Genomic DNA, 23,388 nt, shown 5'->3' on the forward strand with positions numbered 1-23,388 from the left:
ACAAGTTTTAATCCTGGTTGAGTGTAATAGAAGGCCTTACGGCCTTACCTCTGCCAGGTTAAATAAAGCCATTATTATTATTATTATTATTATTATTTATATTTGTTACTGTTGCTCCAAGATATTTAAATTTTTCCACCTCTTCGAAGGATAAATCTCCAATTTTTATGTTTCAATTTCGTACAATATTCTGGTCATGAGACATAATCATGTACTTTGTCTTTTCGAGATTTACTTCCAAACCTATCGTTTTACTTGCTTCAAGTAAAATTTCCGTGTTTTCCCTAATCGGTTGTGGATTTTCTCCTAACATATTCACATCATCCGCATAGACAAGAAGCTGATGTAACCCATTCAATTCCAAACCCTGCCTGTTATCCTGAACTTTCCTAATGGCATATTCTGGAGCAAAGTTAAAAAAATAAAGGTGATAGTGCATCTCCTTGCTTTAGTCTGCAGTGAAATGGAAAAGCATCAGATAGAAATTGGCCTATACGGACTCTGCTGTAAGTTTCACGGAGACACATTTTAATTAAATGAACTAGTTTCTTGGGAATACCAAATTCAATAAGTAAAATATCTACTTCCCCCACCCTACAAGCCGCATGACCTTGAAGTTAGTGGGCGGGGGAGGGAGCTTGAGTGTATTCAATGAAACTGTGAGCTGTACTGGCAAAGTTACTCATACCAGAGAGGTCATGGTGGAGGTACCAGACTAAGAAGCAGTTTACCATCTAAAATCCAACCCGAAGGGACTCCCAGTTGAAGGAAATTAACGGGTCTCCTAGCTGGTGTACCACAACTATATATGGGCTCTGGTCTACTCAGGCCAAGGTGTAAATGCATCGTGCTGAGGCTGTATGGCACTGGGGTAGTAAAGTTAGTGTCGCTAACAATCTCTGCAGGGCACCAGGAGAAACTCTGCAGTATTTAGCCTTCAAATACAATCGGGGCTCTGTATTGGGTGACCTTTATTTCCCCGGTACTCGTGGGACTCCATAAGGATGAACTACTCAAACAACAAAAAACAAAAAGTGGCGATAGGGACTCTCCAGTTGAGGGAAACCTATCACCAGATAAGAAAATGGGCATCACTGCCTCTTCTATTAATCGGCTGCACCTGAGCACTAACAAGGGAAGGGTTTCGGCTCGAACAGGAATTTTTGGTTAAAAATTTGTACAGACGCTTACCTCACAATGGTGATGAAGACTGTAAAAGCATTCATTTGTGTAACTCTCCGTTTGGTTGGTATTGGTCAATAAACTTCTTTAAAAATGTACATGACGATTCTCTATAAAATGCATGAAACAGCATGGAGCAGTGCAATAAGCACAACACGCAAAAGCAACACCTGAACAATCTTCTGAACCACACTCCAGTGCTGAAAAATCAAATGCCACCTGAATTACATTTTTGAAGCCCGAGACTTGTTCAGGATTCACGTAACCAGCTGACTGCCAGGAATACTGAAGCATAGGGCGGTATACTGCAGCAGACAACTGGTTATGAATAACAGAGTGCATTTTCATTGTAAACACTCAATTTCCCAAGTTAAATTCTGGATTCTCAGCAAGAGTTCTTATGTAATCTGTTATCCTCCGAGCATATATTTTGTATTGTCTAAGGAAATAGATATTCAGATGCTGGATATATTTAGTTTTTTAGGCGGAATGATCATACATTCCATGTCCTAGCCTTGGAATGATTCATTTATTAAGATTGCGTTCCTTGTGCGCATTCAATGACTCACACAACAGTGTACACTTTTGATTACCTGCAATATTTTCAGACAGAACGTTGGAGAGAAATGTTCTTAAATGGGCTTTAGAGATTTTAACACTCGCACTAGCTTCTAGGCTAGGCTAGGCTTACGGGTAAGGTGTCCCATCCCCTTGACTTGTGCAGTGCTCTCCCCACCCCTCAACTTGTACAGTGCTCTAACAGACAAACCACACATTACACAAACGAATGCTTTTGGGAGCTTCACAGAGATGTAAAGATGGGCCTGTATACAAATTTTGGATACGAAATTCCTGTTCGAGCCGAAACCCTTCCCTTGTAAGAAGTTATCAGGGGCGGCTAGATGTTGATGTTGTTGATGTTTATTAACTTTACTGGCTTTGAGCCAGAGGCCGTTTTAGGGTCTTATACGCGCAGGATGCCCTCTCCTGCCATTGTACATAAATAACAATAAATATATATTTACATGCTGTATATGACACTATTTCTGGCTTAAGTGCCAGTAGGTGTGTGAGTGCGGTGATTGGCTTTTTATTTATTTTATTTTATTTTATTTTTTACTTTATTTTTTTTGTTTTAATTTTTTGGTGTAGGCCTAATTTGTTAATTTGGGATGCTTAAGGAATGGTGAACGGGAAAATAGTTCGGGGTAAAAGATATCAGTTGATAGACAGCATTAAAGTATTATATGGGGAGATTAAGAGGATAGCAAGAAAGGGAAATGCTGGGTTTGCAGTTAAAGACCTCTCTTGGGCAGAACTCTGTGCATACATACATACTTTTTTTTTTTTTTTTCAAGTTTCCCCTTCTGGTGGCAGAAGCGTCTGAATCGTTATGGAGACTTTCATGGTGTGGTGTTATTTTATTCATCTGCCTCTCTGTTGCTGTCGTGTGTCCTCTCAGACAGTATTCAAATTTCCAACAGTGTTTGCGGTTTTGTTTGTGTGTTTTAGTTTGGTGGTGGGGGCTGGTGGTAGTTGTAGAGGAGTTTCTCCAATGTTGTTCTGTTGTTTGTGTTCGGGGGATTTGCGAAGATGTGTTGTGTATATACGCGATTTACTGCAGAATGTATTTCCTGTTTATGTTGTTTAGGTGTGTGAAGAGTGGCTTTGTTTTGGTCGTAGTGTAAACTGTGTTGTTTCTGGTGCGTCTGTGCAGGTGGAAGATTTGGCGGAGAATTCTTCTTTCGCGTGCTTCAAATTTCAATTGGGTCGTTGGAGGGGCTTGTGTGAGGAAAATGGAGGGATGTATGCATAGGGATCTAACCAATGCTTTGTATAGGTGGAGGAGTGTTTCAGTTATACAACCGGGTCGATTGATGCCACTTAGGTAGCTTATTGCTCTGGTGGCTGCGTTATATTTCCTCCAGGGTTTTTTAGCTACTTCGGTCCAGGAGAGTTTGGAGGTGAGGGGTATTCCTAGATATGTGAGATTTCGCTGGAGTGGAAGTTGAGTGTTGGCTATTGTGATCGGGTTGTTCTGGAGGACCCGAGTCCGGAGTTTTGGGCGGAAGACGCATATCTGTGTTTTGTCTGTGTTGACTGTGATCCGCCACGTGTTGGTCCAATTTAGATACTGCCTGAGTGTTGCGTTTAGTAACTTCCTAGCAGAGGGGAGTCGGGGTGTGTTGCCCAATATGCGATGTCGTCTGCATATTGTGCCAGTCCTACTAGCGGGTTATTAGGGAGGGGAATATCTGCCACATAGATGTTATACAGAGTGGGAGATATGACACTGCCTTGGGGGACTCCAGCTTCTATTCGGAAGGTCTCTCCCCACCCCTCAACTTGTACAGTGCTCTAACAGACAAACCACACATTACACAAACGAATGCTTTTGTGAGCTTCACAGAGATGTAAAGATGGGCCTGTATACAAATTTTGGATACGAAATTCCTGTTCGAGCCGAAACCCTTCCCTTGTAAGAAGTTATCAGGGGCGGCTGGAAGGAGACTGAAAAGGGCTAGGAACAAAGAGAAAGGAACTGGGAGCTCTACGCAACTGGACTCTCTCCTCAACCTAGCTGCAGTGGGAGCCAAGCTGGCCCAGGGACTTCCAAGAGAACTAGGACCAGTACAGACACACCACCTTCGGCTAAAGCTAAAGCTATTAAGAGACAAAGGGGCAATGTATCTGGAGTTTCCTAAAGGGAAGCTTTGGCTTCACACAAGATGACCATCATTGGGATATCTTACCCTGATGGCAAGCTTGAAGCTGATGACATCAAGCATATTCAAGCGGTGATTCTGAGGGAGATAGATGAGGTGCAATCTGGCGAATCTCTACCACTCCTCACGAAGTTTTTACTTCAAGATGTGGCCCTGATCTACCACTGTGAGAATCAAGAGTCCTGTAACTGGCTCCAGGGACACCTAAATGGAGTACAAATCAGGAACAATTTTGTCCTTAAAGTGGTAGAGGCTAAAGACCTTCCGAAACCATTTAAGGTGGCATTTAGGACCTGGGATCTAACAATTGGTGATCCGAAAGTGCTCCTTAAACTTATACAGCTGCTTAACCAAGCACTCTGTACAGAGCACTGGAAAGTAGTTCACAGGCAGACTGTTCCTACTGGCCAATGATTAATCATGGTGTTTGACCAGGAATCAGCTTCCAAAATCAAGGATAAAGGACTGACTGCCTTTACTGGGGTGGACAGGAGTCTTTTAAAGATCCTATTCGATCCCAGTAAAAAGGCGAGTCAGGAAAAACAGGAGGCAGCAGCTGAGGAGGAGGATTCTCCAGAGTCCATGGACGTGGGCATCTCTGGGGAGACTTCAACTCAAGAGGGTGTCTAAAGGCTCGTCTCCACTATTAAACATTTAACAACATGTTAAATGTTAAATTGTTTACCGTTAACTTCCCAACATGTTGATTGAACATATTAATGCTAATTTAATTTAACACTTTGTCAACACTGTTAAACATGTTAAACTTGACTTTCTTTGCGTAGTCCACCATAAACAGTCTATGAGATTTTAATATAGATAGTGTTTTATTTTCAAACCTTGGAGAATGGACTCAGATGATGATATGACTTGTGTAATTGCCTCTATTGCTTGTTACAAGGCTTTGAAAATGAAGAAAATGAGAATGTGGGTGCGGCAATATCTTAGTAAAAGACACTATGCAGGATACATTCTAAACGAGCTTAAAGTTGAATACAGTATCGATTTGGATTCAAAAACTTGCTGAGAATGTCAGAACACAATTTTAATATAGTGCTGCAAAAATACTTCCTGTTACATCAAAGAAATACACAATTTAAGAGCAGCCATTTCATCTCAATTTAAAAAAATTACAGCACGATTGATTATCATAGGACCTACGACATGATAGATGTTAAAGGAGTGGGTAATATCGTATAATTATTCTTTCCGATGTTTTACGAATGTTAACATACATCACCAAATACGACCATTACTGACGTCAACATAGCATTAACGTTACCGTACGATGAGAGTGCGAAAACTCTCTATTGTATTCTCGAGAACAGTTAAATAATAATTCCAGTTCTCTAAAACAGTCGGCCTTCTTAGTTTTCCCCGTGTATTCTTTTGCAGACACATCCATCAGTGCATTAATTTTATTCTAATTTATTTTCTTTCGTCCACTCCATTATTTCGAGCAACTTACAGCCAACACCAAGGACCAGTGATAGTATAAAAATGATCAAGATACGCGCCACAAAATCGGAAGTTAGTTGTTGCTATGGAAACTGTACGAACTTTGCCGAACTGTACCGACGCTGCACGAGCAAATGAATTGACTTGAGATGTTTTCCATTTCTGCTGGAAAACACGCCAACATGTTAAAAGTGTTAAATTCAACATACTTAGTTAACATGTTAAGTCAATTGAGACTTGAAATGTCCATATACATGTTAAATTCAACATGTTATATTTAACATGTTGTTGTTAGATGTTTAATAGTGGAGACTCGCCTTAAGGTAACTGTTTTGATTTGTCAATTATGAAAATAATTCAAATTAATTTACAACAATGTAAGGCAGCTTCTGCCCTATTGAGTAAGAAGCTTACTTACTTACTTACAAATGGCTTTTAAGGAACCCGAAGGTTCATTGCCGCCCTCACATAAGCCCGCCAGCGGTCCCTATCCTGTGCAAGATTAATCCAGTCTCTATCATCATACCCCACCTCCCTCAAATCCATTTTAATATTATCCTCCCATCTACGTCTCGGCCTCCCTAAAGGTCTTTTTCCCTCCGGTCTCCCAACTAACACTCTATATGCATTTCTGGATTCGCCCATACGTGCTACATGCCCTGCCCATCTCAAACGTCTGGATTTCAAGTTCCTAATTATGTCAGGTGAAGAATACAATGCGTGCAGTTCTGTGTTGTGTAACTTTCTCCATTCTCCTGTAACTTCATCCCGCTTAGCCCCAAATATTTTCCTAAGCACCTTATTCTCAAACACCCTTAACCTATGTTCCTCTCTCAGAGTGAGAGTCCAAGTTTCACAGCCATATAGAACAACCGGTAATATAACTGTTTTATAAATTCTAACTTTCAGATTTTTGGACAGCAGACTGGATGATAAGAGCTTCTCAACCGAATAATAACAGGCATTTCCCATATTTATTCTGCGTTTAATTTCCTCCCGAGTGTCATTTACATTTGTTACTGTTGCTCCAAGAGAGTAAGAAGCTAGCTGAGGAAAATATTGATATTGCTCTCATTCAAGAACCTTGGATATACAAGGGTTTTATTAGGGGAGTTAGTTGTGCTGGGAGCACACTCTACAGTCCCAACACTGAAAAAGCCAAGAACCTGCATTTATGCTACAAATTGGATTAATGCTTTGCTTCATGTGAAGTTCTGTTCTAGGAATGTGACAACTATTGAAACATCCATAATGGAAGGGGACAGAAAGAGGACTTTATTGTTCTCCTCTGTGTACCTCCCTTATTATGAACTCAACTCGCCATCGGAAGCAATGAGGAGATTAATCACCCACAGCAATGAGACGGGTAAGGAAATCATCATAGGGACTGATGCCAACACTCACAATGTGCTGTGGGGAAGCACAGACATCAATCCAAGGGGCGAAGAGCTGGTAATTACTAACTTATATATTCTTAATAAAGGTAACGAAGCAACTTTTGTTAATTCACAGAGGAGGGAACTTACTGACATGACACTAGGGACTAAATTAGGTGAGAACCTAGTTTCAAAATTGTATGTATCATCGGATACTTCTGCATCTGATCATAGGTACATTTACTTTAGAATTACATCTCAAATCACTAATCCAGTGAATAATAGGAACCCGAGGAAAACTGATTGGGACGGATAAAAAAGGACCATTCAGCATTGGTATCAGGTATCTCTAGGAACATTCATTCTATAATAAATGTGGAGTTGGCTGTTGACCAGGTGCAACAGTCCATTCTCCTATCCTATTGTAATAATTGTCAAGCTAAAGTTTCTGGCTCGCCAAGGCAAGTTTCTTGATGGTCTAAAGAGCTAAGCGAACTTATGGCCGTGTGCACCATTCTCGATCATCTAGCCCGTTTATCAGCAATCACGGAAACATGGTTAATTCTTGACAATGATCAAGTTACAGATGCGGTGCACCGACATTTTACCTCGATCAACTCAGTACCGTCAGCTGACGGTACGCTCGCTTGAGAAGAATCATCTGAGCGCTAGGTTACCGCATATAAAACAGCGAACGAACGCACTCTGTCAATTATCGCTTTGTTTTTGATTGTTGGACTGCTTTCAAACATCCTCGCAGTTTTCAAATAACAAGTCTCAATAATCATGGAAGAAAAAAAGAAAAGAGGACCGAACTTCTCACAGTTCGAAGTGGGAATTCCTTTAGAACTCGTCAGCAATTCTGCATCCATATTACAGAATAAAAGTAATGACGGAAGTTCTCTAAGAGAAAAACAGGCTACCTGGTTGGATTTAACCTCACAATTCACATGAGTTATACGTGTTTACATAGTTTCACATAATTTGTATCGTAAATTATACAGTGGCTATTTCATATTATTGACAATAATTGGGAAAATTTCAGTATACGGATACCTCACTGACAATTATCTTGAAATAGGCTACTAAAAAGAGCAGATTTGTATGTGTTTGTCGAATGCTCACCATCTTGCTTATGAAAAGACACATTTCAGTGCCAATAATTTATTTGGAAAAATTTCAGTATACGGATACCTCACTGACAATTATCTTGAAATAGGCTACTAAAAAGAGCAGATTTGTATGTGTTTGTGGAATGCTCATCATCTTGCTTACGAAAAGACACATTTCAGTGCCAATAATTTATTTGGGAAAATTTCAGTATACGGATACCTCACTGACAATTCTCTTGAAATAGGCTACTAAAAAGAGCAGATTTGTATGTGTTTGTGGAATGCTCATCATCTTGCTTACGAAAAGACACATTTCAGTGCCAATAATTTATTTGGGAAAATTTCAGTATACAGATACCTCACTGACAATTATCTTAAAATAGGCTACTAAAAGGAGCAGATTTGTATGTGTTTGTGGAATGCTCATCATCTTGCTTACGAAAAGACACATTTCAGTGCCAATAATTTATTTGGAAAAATTTCAGTATACGGATACCTCACTGACAATTATCTTGAAATAGGCTACTAAAAAGAGCAGATTTGTATGTGTTTGTGCAATGCTCATCATCTTGCTTACGAAAAGACACATTTCAGTGCCAATAATTTATTTGGAAAAATTTCACTATACGGATACCTCACTGACAATTATCTTGAAATAGGCTACTAAAAAGAGCAGATTTGTATGTGTTTGTGGAATGCTCATCATCTTGCTTACGAAAAGACACATTTCAGTGCCAATAATTTATTTGGAAAAATTTCAGTATACGGATACCTCACTGACAATTATCTTGAAATAGGCTACTAAAAAGAGCAGATTTGTATGTGTTTGTGGAATGCTCATCATCTTGCTTACGAAAAGACACATTTCAGTGCCAATAATTTATTTGGGAAAATTTCAGTATACGGATACCCCACTAACAATTCTCTTGAAATAGGCTACTAAAAAGAGCAGATTTGTATGTGTTTGTGGAATGCTCATCATCTTGCTTACGAAAAGACACATTTCAGTGCCAATAATTTATTTGGAAAAATTTCAGTATACGGATACCTCACTGACAATTCTCTTGAAATAGGCTAATAAAAAGAGCAGATTTGTATGTGTTTGTGGAATGCTCATCATATTTGCTTACGAAAAGACACATTTCAGTGCCAATAATTTATTTGGGAAAATTTCAGTATACGGATACCTCACTGACAATTCTCTTGAAATAGGCTACTAAAAGGAGCAGATTTGTATGTGTTTGTCGAATGCTCATCATCTTGCTTCCGAAAAGACACATTTCAGTGCCAATAATTTATTTGGGAAAATTTCAGTATACGGATACCTCACTGACAATTATCTTGAAATAGGCTACTAAAAAGAGTAGATTTGTATGTGTTTGTGGAATGCTCATCATCTTGCTTACGAAAAGACACATTTCAGTGCCAATAATTTATTTGGGAAAATTTCAGTATACTGATACCCCACTGACAATTCTCTTGAAATAGGCTACTAAAAAGAGCAGATTTGTATGTGTTTGTGGAATGCTCATCATCTTGCTTACGAAAAGACACATTTCAGTGCCAATAATTTATTTGGGAAAATTTCAGTATACGGATACCTCACAGACAATTCTCTTGAAATAGGCTACTAAAAGGAGCAGATTTGTATGTGTTTGTCGAATGCTCATCATCTTGCTTACGAAAAGACACATTTCAGTGTCAATAATTTATTTGGGAAAATTTCAGTATACGGATACCTCACTGACAATTCTCTTGAAATAGGCTACTAAAAGGAGCAGATTTGTATGTGTTTGTCGAATGCTCATCACTTGCTTACGAAAAGACACATTTCAGTGCCAATAATTTATTTGGAAACATTTCAGTATACGGATACCTCACTGACAATTATCTTGAAATAGGCTACTAAAAAGAGCAGATTTGTATGTGTTTGTGGAATGCTCATCATCTTGCTTACGAAAAGACACATTTCAGTGCCAATAATTTATTTGGGAAAATTTCAGTATACGGATACCCCACTGACAATTCTCTTGAAATAGGCTACTAAAAAGAGCAGATTTGTATGTGTTTGTGGAATGCTCATCATCTTGCTTACGAAAAAACACATTTCAGTGCCAATAATTTATTTGGGAAAATTTCAGTATACAGATACCTCACTGACAATTATCTTAAAATAGGCTACTAAAAGGAGCAGATTTGTATGTGTTTGTGGAATGCTCATCATCTTGCTTACGAAAAGACACATTTCAGTGCCAATAATTTATTTGGAAAAATTTCAGTATACGGATACCTCACTGACAATTATCTTGAAATAGGCTACTAAAAAGAGCAGATTTGTATGTGTTTGTGGAATGCTCATCATCTTGCTTACGAAAAGACACATTTCAGTGCCAATAATTTATTTGGAAAAATTTCACTATACGGATACCTCACTGACAATTATCTTGAAAAAGGCTACTAAAAAGAGCAGATTTGTATGTGTTTGTGGAATGCTCATCATCTTGCTTACGAAAAGACACATTTCAGTGCCAATAATTTATTTGGAAAAATTTCAGTATACGGATACCTCACTGACAATTATCTTGAAATAGGCTACTAAAAAGAGCAGATTTGTATGTGTTTGTGGAATGCTCATCATCTTGCTTACGAAAAGACACATTTCAGTGCCAATAATTTATTTGGGAAAATTTCAATATACGGATACCCCACTAACAATTCTCTTGAAATAGGCTACTAAAAAGAGCAGATTTGTATGTGTTTGTGGAATGCTCATCATCTTGCTTACGAAAAGACACATTTCAGTGCCAATAATTTATTTGGAAAAATTTCAGTATACGGATACCTCACTGACAATTCTCTTGAAATAGGCTAATAAAAAGAGCAGATTTGTATGTGTTTGTGGAATGCTCATCATATTTGCTTACGAAAAGACACATTTCAGTGCCAATAATTTATTTGGGAAAATTTCAGTATACGGATACCTCACTGACAATTCTCTTGAAATAGGCTACTAAAAGGAGCAGATTTGTATGTGTTTGTCGAATGCTCATCATCTTGCTTCCGAAAAGACACATTTCAGTGCCAATAATTTATTTGGAAAAATTTCAGTATACGGATACCTCACTGACAATTATCTTGAAATAGGCTACTAAAAAGAGTAGATTTGTATGTGTTTGTGGAATGCTCATCATCTTGCTTATGAAAAGACACATTTCAGTGCCAATAATTTATTTGGGAAAATTTCAGTATACGGATACCCCACTGACAATTCTCTTGAAATAGGCTACTAAAAAGAGCAGATTTGTATGTGTTTGTGGAATGCTCATCATCTTGCTTACGAAAAAACACATTTCAGTGCCAATAATTTATTTGGGAAAATTTCAGTATACAGATACCTCACTGACAATTATCTTAAAATAGGCTACTAAAAGGAGCAGATTTGTATGTGTTTGTGGAATGCTCATCATCTTGCTTACGAAAAGACACATTTCAGTGCCAATAATTTATTTGGAAAAATTTCAGTATACGGATACCTCACTGACAATTATCTTGAAATAGGCTACTAAAAAGAGCAGATTTGTATGTGTTTGTGGAATGCTCATCATCTTGCTTACGAAAAGACACATTTCAGTGCCAATAATTTATTTGGAAAAATTTCACTATACGGACACCTCACTGACAATTCTCTTGAAATAGGCTACTAAAAGGAGCAGATTTGTATGTGTTTGTCGAATGCTCATCATCTTGCTTACGAAAAGACACATTTCAGTGCCAATAATTCATTTGGAAAAATTTCAGTATACGGGTACCTCGCTTTTTAAAAAAAAAAAAAAACAATTCGTCTGTGTATGTCGAATACGCATCATGCATACGAAAAGGAAGTTTTAGTGCCAATTTATTTTGTGTGCACAAGGTTGGAATTTTGGAGTAAGAGGGAAAGAAAAGTATCCTTGTTCTGAAATTTATCCATTTATTGTGTTTTCACAAGGTTGGAATTCTGGAGTAAGAGGGAAAGGAAGGTATCCATGTAATTTCTCTTAATTCAAGCGTAAATAGCCTTAATTGTCCAAAACGTCATGTAGGTCCTAATAGTTTCAAACGGCAAATCTATAGCTAATAAGTGATAATCTCGCATTCTACAAAATGGTCATTTAGTTTTGCTATATTATTACCCGCATAGAATAACTACTTTATTATTATGTTAACAAAATTGGACAATTAGGCCTAAATAATATTTTGTCCTCAAGTAAAGTCCCGATCTTCCAAAGCAGAAACATAACTTATATAAAACATTAGTCTATTTTGAGGAAAAAGAACATTTTTATTATTCATCTACAAACTTACTCTTTCTACAATAACACCAATTCTGTTATTTCCGCAGTGATTTGCGTGTTCAAGATACATAATTTCATCTTCAATTCCATCAAGTACGTCAAATCTTGCCACCATTTTGGTTTTCTCGACTTGACCATGTTCAATTCAAGATAATCGGTCCCACACCCGTGATCAAATTTGATCTTCATCAATTCGCTTGTTTAACTTTGATGGAGATTGATACTCCACAAATTGGCGTTGAAGATGGTCAAGTGCCGACTTAACCATGGTCAAATTTTAATCGAGAATGGTGCACATGGGCATTAGACGTAAAACAAGGAAGCTCTTCAAGCTCGCATGAAGAACTGGTGATTGGACCACCTATCAGAGGGAACTCACCAGTTACAACAAGGCTATTCACAAAGCCAAAAGACAGGCTTGGAGGGAGCACCGCGAGGGGATGGAAAACATTCCTAGCAGTGCAAGACTCATATAGGCCTATTTACATAAGCATGTGATGAAGGAAGTATTTGAGTGGTGTGAAAGTAACTCGAGTATTTCATAACATTTCAATTGCTCTATAACTCCGTTCTGCATGGATTATGTTTTGAAATAAATGAGCGTTTCTGAACCACAATTTCACACTGATTGCAAAACTGAAATCCGTTTTCGCGTACCACGTCAGAATTTTTTACAATTCAAAATTTTATGTTTTCAATATTTTTCGTAATATAGTAATATTACAGTGTGCTTTTCATTTGTTAAAAAGGCACGACAGCTTATAATTTAAACTTTATTACTTAAAATGTGACATATATTTATGTTTGTATTTGATATTTATTAAAATCTACTAACTATATCCGCCCATGAGGGATGTACAAAATTGTATCCTCCCCCTTAAATTGAACTGAGGTTAAGACATCCGTTGTTTATTCTTGGAGGTTTTTATCTGTCTGCAACGAACGTTATCTATAAACAGGAAGTTGAAATGTTTAGTGTCTCAGATTATAAAAAATTATGAAGGAAATATTTACTCTTAGAGATTGCTATTAAAACTAACAATGAATTAGAGAAATGACAGAGGGTCCCCGTATATATATATATATATATATATATATATATATATATATTTATTTATGGAAGTGCAATCCAGCTTATGAGGCTACAGATTTCCTTACTGAGATAATAAACCTATCCCCTTTTAAAAGTTGTTTTAAAATTAGAGGTTCAGTTTTGTGTTGTTGGTTGTCATGTAAAAGTGAAGTGTGTGAGTTCTCATTTTTCTGGAAGAGTACAACTTAATAGTGTTGTTTCATAGAAATGTCGAAACGTGGTTGTGTAAATGATCCAAATTTGTTTTGCTATATATGTGGGCCATAAACATTGGTAAAACAGAGACAGAATACAACAGCTTTTGTAAAGAATACTTACTTTCAATATTTTGGCATTAAGTTAGGAGGCCAGGAGAAATCCTGGTGCCCCCATGAAGTGTGTCGTAGTTGTGTTGAGAGTTAAGGAGTTGGAAAAATGGAAAAAGGAATTCATTGTCCTTTGGTATCCCTATGATTTGGAGGGAACCTACAAATCATGGAGACGATTGTTATTTTTGTGTAGTTAAGGTAGCTGGATATACTGCTAAAAACAAGAAAGATATTCTATATCCTAACATTCCCTCTGCCATTCGGCCCATACCTCATGGTCCTGATATTCCCGTTCCGGTACACCCTGAACCAGATACATTTCCATCTGCATCCAGTAGCAATGAAACTGAATCTCCAGTGGATCATACTTATAAACCAGACAATACTGGCGATGATAGATGTTTTAATCAAAATGAATTTAATGATTTAGTGGGGGATTTAAATTTGTCTAAAGAATCAGCAGAACTATTAGATTCTAGGTTAAAAAAAAGAAAGTATTGGCTGAGGATACATATTTTTCATGGTACAGGCATAGTGAGAAGGAACTTGTCCCTTTTTTTTGCTGAAGAAGAAAATTTAGTGTAATGCCAAGACATCCTTGCCGTCTTAAAATTTTATAACATAAACTATAATTCCATAGAGTGGAGGTTCTTCATAGATTCTTCTCAGAAAAGTCTTAAAGGTGTCTTGCTTCATAATGGAAACATTGCGGAGTATTGCTGGATGTTAAAAAGGGACTGCTCTGAACAACATGCAAGGAGGTCAAAGAGGAGAAAATTTGAAGTGCAATATTGAGGTAAGATTATGAAAGTGCTTAAAATTATTAATTAATATTAATTAATGATTAATTAGTGGCAAACAACAAATTGTGGCCTAGCTTTTCTCACAAAATTCTTGTTGAAAATAATTTTTATGACATTTCACAAAGCTATAATTTCATTTCTGGTTATTCATGAATTCTGAAAACCTGACGTGATGGGGGAAAAATGGAGATTATTTTCGAATTCAGCACAAAAAATCCGTTTAGAATCGCCTATCAGATTGAAAACAACAGAAAATAAGTTTTGAACTGCAGAACGGTGTAATTCAATGAAAGTGCTACGGCCTATGTTAGTGATGACAGAACTTGTTCTTACATGGATTTCCGATATATCCCCAGCCAAAAGGAGCATCTCTCGGCCATTCTGGTTGCAGTTGCTCTGGATCGTACTGCCACTCCGAGGTTCTCCTTGACAAGGATTTCATTTCCTTGTCTAGTACCAATGGCAGTTCCCTCAAAGGACGCACATTCCTCTCAGTAGGCTTCATCCTTTTCTTCTGCGAAGAGGATAACGCCATAGGTGTAGATTCTTCTTCTCTCACTGTAACTTAGAAATAATGTCTTTTATCCATGACCATAACGAAAAACATGCCTTTACTAAATACTTTTGCGTTTGTAAAGTAGGCTTTTATTCAACATTACTTTATTCCACTAGTGAGATAAAGACTTTACCTCACGGTTTGAACTTTATCTCACAGTTCATTAGTATTTTCCTAGTACCCGGGTACACACGTATACTTTTCCATTCAACTATTACTCAAGAAGTTAATATATTAGTTACTAAATGTCACCTCTACTTCTTTATTACCATTTCTTAAATTAAATATACATACACTCAATCTCCTTCTCTTTTCTCTATCTACTACGTCGTAATTTGTGCATTGCATCCATATTTAATATGTATTTTTTTTTTAATTTTGTAATAATTTACCTTTTGGGATGCGAGGAGACTTGAAGCTGCGAAGTTGGGTTTATAGGATTTTAAAACAACACGCATTAGTCAACTGAGCTAAACAGACACGATGATAAATTACGTTTTAAAGTCTGTGTGATGCATCTTGTCTCACTGTGAAAAGAGAGAGAAAGGAGATATGTCTTACTTCATCTGTATTGTTATGACAATGGGGGCGTGAAGCAGTGCCGTCCATCCATCCAGTGGCGGAAGGGACCAGTTGACACATTCTGTAGCACAAAATAAAATTACAAAATATCTCTCTTTGTACTGTCTAGTTCCGTTACTGAGCTTGTCTTTCAAGAAACTGAGTTCCAGCAGCCTGTACAATAGCAAGATTTTGAAAGGAATCCTGAAAATTTACAACCCTCCTATAATCTCCGCCCTCATTTGAAGGGACTTGGTTTTATTGCTACTGAGACAAGAAAAACCTTACCAGGTATAATATTCCTCTTAAGTTTACAGAAGTAAAATGTGAAATTATTTCAATCACATTAGTCCTGTGAACACTTCTAAATAATCCCTGAAACTTCAAAAAGACGAAAATACACGTTTAAAATGAAAAAAAAAAAAAAAAAAAATTTAAACGTGTATTTTCGTCTTTTTGAAGTTTCAGGGATTATTTAGAAGTGTTCACAGGACTAATGTGATTGAAATAATTTCACATTTTACTTCTGTAAACTTAAGAGGAATATTATACCTGGTAAGGTTTTTCTTGTCTCAGTAGCAATAAAACCAAGTCCCTTCAAATGAGGGCGGAGATTATAGGAGGGTTGTAAATTTTCAGGATTCCTTTCAAAATCTTGCTATTGTACAGGCTGCTGGAACTCAGTTTCTTGAAAGACAAGCTCAGAACGGAACTAGACAGTACAAAGAGAGATATTTTGTAATTTTATTTTGTGCTACAGAATGTATCAACTGGTCCCTTCCGCCACTGGATGGATGGACAGCACTGCTTCACGCCCCCATTGCCATAACAATACAGACGAAGTAAGACATATCTCCTTTCTCTCTCTTTTCACAGTGAGACAATATATATATATATATATATATATATATATATATATATATTAAAATTATATAATTAATTATAATTTGTTATTTATCCAACGCCTTAGATACCGTCCTTTACTAATTATGGCCTCCTACACCATGACCTACCTAGTACACGTATCGATTCTAAAATCCATGCCATAATATGTGATTATATGAGGACTTATTTTCAACATATTTTCTTTTATAAAACAGAATTTTTCGTTATGGTCATGGATAAAATTACATATGGTACTTGTAAGCGTGATCTTTATTGCGCTGACGCCTTGTGCTTAAATATTTCCACTTGCGCAATGAAGCTGCACTTACCTCACAAGTACCTGAATGAATGAATGAATGAATGAATGAATGAATGGGGGAAGTGGGAGGAGAAACTTTAAAGGTACGTGAAAACACGTCCTTGCAAGGGGGGAGTTGGGGCTGTGAAAAACTGAATATGTGAGCTCCAAGCCTCTTGGCCACTTGTCTCACTTCGGGTTTTGCCGCCCCCGTGAAGGAGTGCTAGAAATTTCCAGTGGGTAAGCCGAAAATGGACGTAACTGATTAGCTACAACATATGGGGGGGGGGGAGGAGGGGCAGAAGTACAGGGACCTGATCCGGAGGAGAGACGCGATGGTACCAACTAGGAGGAGGAGTCTAGGCACGAAATGGTAATAGCCAGTTTGGCTGTTTGAAGATTCGAACGCGTAGGGATTAATCTTAATGGCAATTGCCAATTGGCTCTTTGATGATTTTTCTCAGATCAGGAGACCAGCCAATTGGCTCTTTGATGACTCCATTGATCTGTACAAGGGGACGATTGAATTCTGTTAGGGCCTGAGTTCGATGTGAATAATCATTAATTTTGAGCAGTCACCAATGTCTGGGGAAGTGAATGCAGGTCCGTGGCCCATTTCTTTTAGGGCTCATCCCGACATTTGTCTTAACACCTTAGGAAAACCACGGAAAAACCTTAGGCAGGATGAGATGTCTCAATTTCAGAGACTAGCCAGTTGGCTCTTAGGTAAAATGACTTGATTCGATGGATGTAGACTAGCCAATTGGCTCTATTACAACTCCATCTATCAGCAAAACGGAATTATTGGGGACGATATGTTAGCTCAAGTTATTTAATCATCATAACGGTATTAGCCAATTGGCTTTTTGGTGGTTTCTGTCAGATCCGGAGTCTAGTCAATTGACTCTTCACTCCGTAGACCTGTAAGAGGGATAGAATGGATTTATAGCCCGAGTTAGAGCAGGTCATTTCACAGTGGTTGCTTATTTGATTAAGTCATGAATTAATAATCTACCTAAATCTGGGAGTGACACCTGCCTCCCTGTTTTCCTGTCTTAAGAGAATAGCTAGTGGACCTGTCTGATGTCTTCGCCGTAACCTAGGATCATACCGGCCGAGGCCTGATATGAGCGGGTTGGGGCTGGCACGAGCGGCCTCATACAGGTTTCTAGCCAATCGAGCAATGAACTCGTCTACGGTTGGCAAGTTTAGCTCATCGTGGAACTTCTCTCTCGAAGCGACTCGCGGGAGATGTACCATAAATAACTATTATTTTATTAATCTTTTAGAGCTGGGTAATCGATTACTAATCATTAATACCAAGGAATATTGTGCCCAATCACTAAGTTGAGTTTTTGCGTTGCTGCTGATGCACCAATGCAAGTGATTCAAAGCCCTCACCTAGACGACGAGAATGATGATGGTGACTATAATAATGATAATGATAATCTATACTAATAATAAATCTGTAGCCAACATTTTTTTGGTAATTTTCGATTTTCCAAGAATAATTGGTGTTAACATGTATAATTAACCATCCTGAAACCGAAAATCGTTTTTTTGAAATTTTTGTTTGTATGTCTGTCTGTCTGGATGTTTGTTACCTTTTCACGCGATAATGGCTGAATCGATTTATAAGAAAATTGGAATATAAATTAAGTTCATTGTAACTTAGATTTTAGGCTATATGGCATTCAAAATACTTTATTTAAAAGGGAGGTTATAAGGGAGCCTGAATTAAATAAATCGAAATATCTCGCTTATTATTGATTTTCATGAAAAATATTACATAACAAAAGTTTGTTTAAAAATAATTTCCAATAAGTTTTATTCTATACAAAATTTTGATAGGACTGATATTTAATGAGATAAATGAGTTTTAAAATTACAATAACGCCATCTACAGGCGCTGTACTGAAATAAAAACAAATGACTTCGTCTATAAGGGGCCTTGGACAACACAATCGAATGCTATTAAACATAGCCTAAGAGAATGTTTCTGTGTTTGTATGAAGTAATATCGGAAGCTAATTAATTGTTTAATTATTATTTCACCATTGGAAAGTGTAGTTTCTCTAGATGGGCATAATTCTACAATGTTATTACAGTAAATTCTGAAACATGTATCAAGTAATATAAAGTATACACATTAAAACTAAATGATATGTCAATCTTCATTAAACTATGGTTGCATGTAATGACAATTAAGAAATATGTTAAAGGAATAGTCATTGCACCAAATGATTGCTCTCTGGACCAAAACGACCGCATTTTAATTATTTAAATACAATTTAAATTAAGTAACATATTAAACGATTTATCCTTCTATCAAACACGTATGTTCCCTGGATCAAACGTCCTATTTTAATTATGTAATTACTTTATATTTATTTCTAACAGGTGCAGCGGAGCGCACGGGTATGGCTAGTTAATAATAATATTAGAATACTTGGCGCACCAACCCATGAAGGCTCAAGAACGAGCAGTCGACTGCTGGCCTCACATCCACGTGCCTCAAGAAAGGAGTAGAATCATCCATCCAGACCTGCTGTTACAGAGTGATTCATATAAAACGGGTGGCTTTTAAAACCTTCTTATTTCTGTCTGATAGATGCTGCATTATTCATTGCTTTGTTCAAAGAGGGGTGCAACATGCATTATGTTGCAGGAATGGTGGGTGCTACAGCTTTCACGATTTTCAGAAACGGACAAATAAGCAAGGAAGCTGGATCCTAGTGAAGGAGGCCATGAATTATGTAAAACTCAATATTACAACACTTCACATGAGACCTGTATTTGCCCACTCTGTAAAAACTAGTAACACCACATCACATATGCACAAACTGAAAATGAATACAAGAAATAAGCAGTAGAGCATTATTAAAATCTGTGCACATTGCTTCTTTAATCAATCTTCTTAATGTATCCAGCTGTTTGCTGACAACATAAAGTCCACTATAGTCTATTCAGTTTTTGTTTTTCACGAGAACTGAGGGATATTTTGATCAGTGTTCATTATAGATGCCTGTTGCTAGTAGCCAGAGGTGGGGTGTAGTCAATATATACTGCAGGGCTGTGTCTTCTGCAACTGGTACTGATGATTTTAATTTACTTCTTTTGTGGTTTATGGATGGACTCTTGGCCACGTTTTGGGTGCCTGTCCTTTCAGCAAGACACTGCGGAACTCTAGACATCACAGAATCAGGTCCATGATTGCCGAAGCCTTGAGGAAGAAAGGTCTCACTGTGCACGAAGAAGTCCATGGCATCTCTCAAGAGGGATCCTGTCGGCGAATTGACATGCTTGCCATTCCACCAGGCTCTACATCAGCATACATTATCGACCTGACAGTCAGGTTCGAGGCACAGGAACAACAGCCCGCTGAAGTCCACGCAGAAAAATGCAGAATTTATGAGCCCACAGTTCCATTCTATTTGGAGAAATATCACCTCACCTCCATTGAAGTAGTTGGGCTAATGGTTGGCGCTAGGGGCACAATACCTCGCCTCTTTGCCAGGTTCTGCAAGAAGTTCCAGCTGAACAACGACTTCATTCGTGATGTTTCCCTTGCTGCTATCAGAGGATCACTTGCCATTTTAAAATACCATCCGTACTTTGTTTCCTAAAAAGGGATACTTTTCCTCGAATGTCTAATCTGTTTGTTTACTATGTTTAGGCCTGTTATATGCATGCTATTATCTTTCCTGTACTTAATTTTCCCTTTTGTTCGTTCCCCTCATTTCTCTTTTGTGGTCTGTTTTTGTTTTCACTCAATATGTTTATTATGCTTTGTCCAATGAGGCAGTCCCGTCACTGGGAAAGCTGAAAAAGTGTCTTTCAATGTGAGAATGTGTTCCAGATTTTCATCATGATTATTACACCACAGACAAGTAGGATTATCAGAAATGTGAAATCGGTGTAGGTACAACTGAGTGACAATGTGACATGTTCTGGGTCTTGTTGAAAATATTTGAACATGTCTGTGCAAGTTTTTGTACATTTCCAGGTCATTTGGTTTCTTTTGTACAGACTGTAAAATTGTTCCTTTGTTAGAAGAGAGCCAATTGTTGATCCATAGGTTTGTAAAATGAGACTTTACTGAAGCAAAAGCATTGGATAGAGATATCACTTGAAGAGGTCTTGGTTGCAAATATGTTGCCTGTTTTGCAACAGGTGGGTACTCACCATGTCGTGGTGAGGGGGCTTAAACTTATTGTTTAAGCTAACAAGTAACAAAGAGGTACCCACATAAGCTGCATTACCACCAACGCAGTCCCACTATATTTTTCACTGTTTATATTCATGGAGTCCCTCAGTGTAAAATTCCCCGGAGGTAAAATAGTCCCTCAATCGGATCTCCGGGTAGGCACTGCACAGAGAGATGCCAAGAATCGTACCAAAGTACTTATTTGGAACACCAAAAGTCACACCGTCCAGTCAATCAGAGCCAAATTTAATATTGCTTCCTTAATTGCTAGCTATAAATCCACCAGATCTGGGTTCGACTTCTGGGAGACTGGATCAATTATTAGACTAAAATCAGAACCCAGAGGCCAAAACAAAAGAATCTGACTAATTTAATAAGATGTAAGAGGGTGCAGACAAATTTATTTGATACCAGTACATTTTATGTAAAATATAACTTGCATTAGACTAGACGGCAGTTCGGAAGGCAGTCGGCTGTTATATGCGCCGTAGCATTTCTGGCATGTGACGTCACAAGCTTGTACAGTAGAACCAATCAGAATCAGTCTGTAACAAGTACTTCCAGAGTTTGTTTGTTCACGTGTGAGTGTTTCAATACACTGAATAAGTAAAACTAACATTTATTATGTGTGTAAGATAAATAAATGGAAGAAAATACTGTAAAAAAACGAGTATTGCACAGGCAGGTGCGGAAAATATTGTTTATGGTGTATAATTATTTTAAAAACATTGACCAGCAGAACGCTGCCAGAAATTTTGATGCTGGCTGCAACGTTGCCAACATGCAAGAAATGACTGCAGAAGCATGTGGTGTGGGATTGAGAACCGTGCAAAGAATATTGTTAGTGAAGGAAACGGGGTTTGTTTGGTGTCATGCTTACAGTAATCAACGGCTAAGTTCATTGTTGTTTCTTGATAATTTAAATTCTCTCCTGCGCTATTTGTATTGCAAGTGCGCGTGAAGTACGATGTGGCAATGTTGTACACTGCCTTGCTCTCTCTATCTGTCTCTCTTGACGCAAATGCTAGCAGACTACCGCTTTCCCAATTGGCGTCGACTCTAGTAATGGTTCAAAATGCATAAGGACATGTGTATGACACTTTTATTTTCTCTTGTATTTACTTTTGGACCTACTTGTCCAAAAATGTTCATTGTGAGATACACATTTGGAAATGGTACTTTGCAATGGAACAATAGATATACAGTGAAACCTGCCTTTGCGGTCACTTCATTTAAATGGCCACCTGGCCAAAAGGCCAATTTTCTCTGGAACCAATTGGATTTTCCATAAGATCAATACAAATTCTCTCTTTATTTAGCGGCCACCTCATGCACCAGCCAGCGGCCGGGGTCTATTTGGATTGGAACCTGACTATAACAGTCACTGTCCAACAAAAAAAATCTTTTCACGGATACTGTCTGACCTATTTTTTCGATGGTTACAGTACAGGGGACAATAGCTAAGTGTACAACAGTACACGCTCCATATTTTGGGATTAGTTGGTTACTGTTTTATGACTCTTTTGTCACTTTCCACTCCGACCCTGCACAGCTATAAATTCTTACTCGTTTTTAAAGGATTGAAACACGGACAGAAGATCTGCAGAGGCATGGAGAGCTATAAGGAGGATGAGGACAACTAATAATCCATCACCAGCCCTAAATCTTGTCAGTATGGAGCAATGGGAGAAACATTTTGAAAATCTATTAGTTGAGAGAAGAATGGAACAGCAAGTCTCTAGGTTTACTAATAATACATCGTCATATATGGAACCTATTTTACAGGAAGAAGTGAATCAAGCATTAAAAAAAGCAAAGAATGGTAAAGCCACTGGTCCCTGTGAAGTAATGACAGAATTGTGGAAATATGGACCCCCGTTACTGAAAAGACTCATTTGTAAATTGTTTAATCAGATTTTGGAAGGTGATGAGATACCAAAGGATTGGTGTATGTCATATATAACACCTATATATAAGAAAGGAAACCGTAAAGATCCTGGAAATTACAGAGGAATTAGTGTCATGTCGTCTATTAGTAGAGTTTTAGTAGTATTATTACAAACAGGCTTGAACACATTATAGAAGGGAAAATGTCGGAGGATCAAGCAGGCTTCACTAAAGGAAAATCATGTATGGATCACATTTTTAGTCTGAGACAGATAACTGAAAAATCATATGCAAAGGGCCAAGAAATTCATTTAATATTTGTTGATTTAGAAAAGGCCTATGACTCAGTGCCTATTATCAAACTTTGGGATGCAATGGAGGGTATTGGTATTGATTTACCAATTATTTCTCTCATCCGACGGATGTACCAGCAGTGTCAGGCATCTATTAAAGTGGGGAAGAGATTGTCTATACCATTCAGAACGAATAAAGGACTGAGGCAAGGTTGTAGCATGTCTCCTACTCTTTTTAAAATATATATACAACAAATATTAGAACAATGGAATCAGTCTTGTGGAGGAATGGGAATACCGGTTCAAAGT

The 23,388-nt window shown here is 37.8% G+C and overlaps 1 long non-coding RNA gene across 7 annotated transcripts in view; it reads right to left on the minus strand.

Annotated features, from left to right (window-relative positions):
- Positions 1–23,388, minus strand: part of LOC138708136 (uncharacterized) — an 80,103-nt gene that overhangs the window by 23,210 nt on the left and 33,505 nt on the right. For 6 of the 7 annotated variants that reach the window (XR_011334604.1, XR_011334601.1, XR_011334606.1 and 3 more), the window contains exon 8: positions 14,726–14,950. This is a non-coding gene — a long non-coding RNA (uncharacterized lncRNA). Of the gene's footprint in view, positions 1–14,725; positions 14,957–23,388 lie in introns of all 7 variants that reach the window. The other variant, XR_011334602.1, reaches the window with a different exon arrangement.

The sequence above is a fragment of the Periplaneta americana genome, chromosome 10 (genome assembly GCF_040183065.1).
Source record: "Periplaneta americana isolate PAMFEO1 chromosome 10, P.americana_PAMFEO1_priV1, whole genome shotgun sequence".
NCBI lineage: Eukaryota > Metazoa > Arthropoda > Insecta > Blattodea > Blattidae > Periplaneta > Periplaneta americana.